Source organism: Silurus aristotelis (assembly GCF_946808225.1).
Source record: "Silurus aristotelis genome assembly, chromosome: 11".
NCBI lineage: Eukaryota > Metazoa > Chordata > Actinopteri > Siluriformes > Siluridae > Silurus > Silurus aristotelis.
In genome coordinates, this window is record NC_139584.1 from 30,249,576 (window position 1) to 30,254,575 (window position 5,000).

Sequence of the window (5,000 nt, forward strand, 5' to 3'; positions counted from 1 at the left end):
TATGCGAGCTAATTGAGCTGTATCGCCTGGTTTGGATGAAATATATAGCTGGGTATCATCAGCATAACAATGGAAGCTAATTCCATGCCTTCTAATAATATTTCCTAATGGAAGCATGTATATTGTAAAAAGCAGGGGTCCTAGAACTGACCCTTGTGGCACGCCATAATTTACTAGCATTATCCTGGATAACTCTCCATTTAAATCTACGAAATGGTAACGATTGGACAGGTAGGATTTAAACCAGCTTAATGCCTGTCCCTGAATGCCGATGTAATTCTGTAAGCGATCGAGGAGAAGATCATGATCTATAGTGTCGAACGCAGCACTAAGATCTAGTAAAACGAATAGGGAGATGTAGCCTTGGTCTGAAGCTAAAAACAGGTCATTAGTGATTTTAACTAGAGCAGTTTCTGTGCTATGATGGGGCCTAAAACACGTGTGTGTGTATATATGAGTATGTGTGTATGTGTGCATGTGTGTGTGTATATATATATATATATATATATATATATATATATATATATATATATATATATATATAAATCTGAGTATGTGTGTGTGTGTGTGTGTGTGTGTGTGTGTGTGTGTGTGTGTGTGTGTGTGTGTGTGCGTGATCAAGTGGAGGAAAAATTTCTGTTCACTCAGAAAACTCGTTTATTTAAAACAAAAAAAGAATTTTAATACAATAAACAGAAAAATTAATTTTCATGTAACAGCAAATTCCATCAGTCAGATTTCTCTTTATTCATTCATTCATTCATTCATTCTTTGCCGCTTATCCGTAATTGGGGTTGCGGGGGCAGCAGTCTAAGCAGGCCCCCGCCTCCGACTGCTGCCCAATCCTCAAAGCTCCCTTACGGTCCCTCCTGCAGGTGGTGAGCCCACGGGAAGATTTCTCTTTATCATAATTATAAAATAAATCAAATAATACAATCAGTTCCCACTCAGTGTACAGAGACGCAAACACTCACATTTACTCTTTACACAGATTTTTATCTTTAATTAAACACAGTTTATTAGAATTTAACATAAACTCCAACAAAACATAATTTTACGTACAGTTTTTATTTTATTAGTTTTTTGTACTTTTAAACAGGATTATTATATTTACATATTCACACAATATAAACTTTATAGAACTTACATCATCACAAACTGGTTTTATAATTTTATGTGAATGTCTGAGTATAAAACTTCTGGGTTTCCTTCACATCCTGGATCCGGCACTTCCCTGAGCTGTGAACAAACAAACAAACAAACAAACAAACAAACAAACAAACAGGGATTTAATCCTAATGAAAGTTCAGTCATTTAATTATGATGTAAATCTTTTCACCTCCTGTGTGGTTTTGTCGCAGGAACGTTTATGAAGTTTCACTGCAGCGTACACAACACCAGCGTCCTCCTGCTCCACCTGCAACACACACTCACTTCATCAGTCACTACATTTCAGTTCAGTACTTTATACAATTCAAAACATTTTACACACAAAAAAATCATTTCTAATAAAAGAAAAAACTTTGTGTAATTTTGTAGATCTAAAGAATTTTCCTTACAATTATTATGTTCAAGGTAAAAAAAAAAAAACCTATGAAATAATTTGTAAAATGTATTTATAGTTTTAATAAACCTCATTTAAACACTCTTTATTAGATTAGATTAAGAGGTACATCATGTCATAAAATACATTTTAAATATTATTATTAACACACTTTTATTTGATCTATTATCTAGATAGATAGATAGATAGATAGATAGATAGATAGATAGATAGATAGATAGATAGATAGATAGATAGATAGATAGATAGATAGATAGATAGATAGATAGATAGATAGATAGATAGATAGATATTACCCATCCTTCCTTCTTTCCTCTCCTGCACAAACCTGTAGAATGTTGTTGGAGATTGTTGTGAATCTGTGATGTAAACTAGTCTTATAATAATATTTCTGTTGTTTCTGTAACACTGATGTTGTCACTCACCTCTGTTTTTACAGCACACAACAGACACAACGCAGATTAATGCTAACGCTAATGCTAACGGTGCAGTCCACATGACAGACTCCACACTGCGTCCTGTAGCGTTTCTCACTAAAGGTTCTGTAAACATGTGGATTATTATTAATATATGATTGACTGTATATGTTCTGGTAATTACAGTGCAGTTGTACAGCACACAGTCCACTGATAACACAATCATCAGAGTATCAGTGTAGTGTGGTGATCATGTGGTGATCATGTGGTGATCATGTAAAAATGTAAAATCACTACGTTTACTCACCTACAATCAGCTGTGTTCCTGTAGTGTCAGTGAACTGAACAAGTTTAGGGATATGCTTCAGCACTGTACAGTAATAAACCCCACTGTGGTTCACACTCACTGCATGAAGCTTCAGAGTGTGAGATTTATTCACATCACTCCCAGTGTCAGAGTTCAAATCTGATAGATTATACAATTTATTTGATGTTTCATTGATATTATCTTTGTTCCACTTTACTTTCCATTTTCCTGTGTGTGATGTAGAGTTCATCCTCAGTGTGAAGTGGCAGGTGATGTTCACATGCTCTCCACAAACTGCAGTAATGTTTCGTGGTGTTTGCCAAACACTCAAATTAAATCCACACACATATCCTACACACACACACACACACACACACACACACACACACACACACACACACACACACACACACACATATAAATAGTCTTAAAAAAAATTCAGTAATGAAGTAAATCAGATGAATAAAAATCTAATTATGTATTAATTATTAGTAATTAATGGTATTATTATTAATACTATTAATGAATTTTACTGCTTAAATGCTTGTAAAAGTTTTTCACTATTTTGCAACATATTGTCATTTAAATATGTATTGCAATTGTTCTGAAATACATACAGCAATTGAATTAATTAATTTAAATTATAAATGCATAAATTCATAATTAATTTATTATTGAAATCAGATATTCTAATAAATGTACATTTAATTTAAATAAAAATAATGTTGTTACTGTCTACCAGAAAATCACTCAAGAATTGCTGGAAAAAAACGTCACAATTGCAATACGACCGCACAGACTGCAAAATATAGATTTCTTACAATTTTGATTTTAAAAAGTTATAATAATAATAATAATAATAATAATAATAATAATAATAATAATAATAATAATAATAATAATGCACTAGTAGTAGTAATATCTTTACAGGTGACTCTAGAAAACAAACTAAAATAATAAATATAAAATTAATTTTAATTAAATTGTTTAAAAAAAAATTACTTAAGTTCAAGATTAAATGTATAAATTTTTATTTATTAAATAATTATGCAATATTTGATTGCCATTGTCATCTGTGTAAATAAATCGCTTTACATTTACATTTGCGGCATTTAGCAGACGCCCTTTTTATTTTTATTGTCCTGTAAAGCAAATGATTTTGAAGGGTAAATATGAATTCTGTTGAATGACTGATTTATTGTGTATTTGATTGTGTATATTTATATAATGTGTTGTAATAAGTTGTGTTTGAGGTAAAGGAAGTTACATCTCACCTGTGAAGGAAACAAGCAGAAAGAAGAGAAGTGCAGTCCTCCGTGTGTGTGTCATGTTTCTGTTTACTGCAGCCTGAGTGTGTGGGTCTTAAAAACACTGCACACGAACACACACACACACACACACACACACACACACACACACACACACACACACACATTATACATACACGCAGACACGCACAAACACACACATACACACACATATATACACACACACACACACACTGTGCAGATATGATGATATGAGCAGTAATAAGAGAAGGAATAAAGGATTGATAGAGAACGAGGAGAAAGATCTCACACTTCATCTCAGGATAAAAATGAGGAAGCTGATTGTGATCTCGGCCGCAGGAGGAAGATGTTAATTAAAGCTCTGATGTTAACACTGATAACAAACCACCAGCAGCGTTTCAATGCTTTTACACACAGCAGCAGAGAAACTGCCACAACGTCTTACTAACGTCCTCCATCAGGGTCACAAACCACTGAGATTAATATCACTACAGTCTAAACTAACATTAATAACTCAATTATTAACATAAATTACCTAATTACCATTAATAACGCACTTATTGACATTAATAACTCATATATTAACATTATTAGCTCAGTTATTAAAAGTATAACTGTTATTAGCATTATTAAGCTAGTAGATCAGTAAAGGTGTAAATGTGATGAACTGAAAGGATCTGGACTCTTAACCCTTCCTGAGTCCAACCAAACACTTCTCTTTCTCTGACCCTCATCATCCCTGAATAATTCATGTTCCAGCACACATTCCCAGAAGCTCCATCCCTGCACTTCTTACCCCTCATGAGCTCATTTCTCCACCAGGTTCCTGACAGTTCCTGCCTCTCGGTTTCTTCCTTCAGCGTTCTGATGAACTTCTGCTGCACCAGTTGCCTCAGTGGTTAATGAAATAGACAGTTTGATGAAAAGCGTTTCCTCCTGAGGTCAGTGCTGCATTTCACTGAAGGCCATAACGCGTTATTTTCCATTTACCACGGAGAAAAACAAAACAAATTCAGATCAGGAAGTGACATCAGATCAACACCACAGCACTTCTGTCCTTTACAACAAGTCACATGGGTTACATCTAAACACTGACTTTACTGACTCACTGCCTTAATGACTCACTGACTCACTGCCTTACTGACTCACTGCCTTACTGACTCACTGTCTTACTGACTCACTGCCTTAATGACTCACTGACTCACTGCCTTACTGACTCACTGCCTTACTGACTCACTGCCTTAATGACTCACTGACTCACTGCCTTCTTGATTCACTCAATCTACTGACTCACTGACTCTACTGACACACCAACTCACTGATTCACTGACTCTACAGACCCACTGCCTTCCTGATCCACTCAATCACTATCTGCTGACTCAGCGACTCTTGTGACTCACTGATTATACAGACCCTAATGACTC

General features: G+C 34.7%; 1 long non-coding RNA gene across 2 annotated transcripts in view; it reads right to left on the reverse strand.

Annotated features, from left to right (window-relative positions):
• Window positions 1-1,089: 1,089 nt before the first annotated feature.
• The window catches only part of LOC310733251, a 3,964-nt gene continuing 53 nt past the window's right edge, over window positions 1,090-5,000 (reverse strand). Inside the window, exons 1-7 of one of the 2 annotated variants that reach the window (XR_014535673.1) lie at window positions 4,373-5,000; window positions 3,562-3,658; window positions 2,288-2,638; window positions 1,990-2,106; window positions 1,861-1,892; window positions 1,340-1,417; window positions 1,090-1,239 (exon numbers count right to left, since the gene is read on the reverse strand). The exon at window positions 4,373-5,000 is cut by the window's right edge and continues 53 nt beyond it. This is a non-coding gene — a long non-coding RNA (uncharacterized lncRNA). The remainder of the gene's footprint in view (window positions 1,240-1,339; window positions 1,418-1,860; window positions 1,893-1,989; window positions 2,107-2,287; window positions 2,639-3,561; window positions 3,659-4,372) is intronic. The other variant, XR_014535672.1, reaches the window with a different exon arrangement.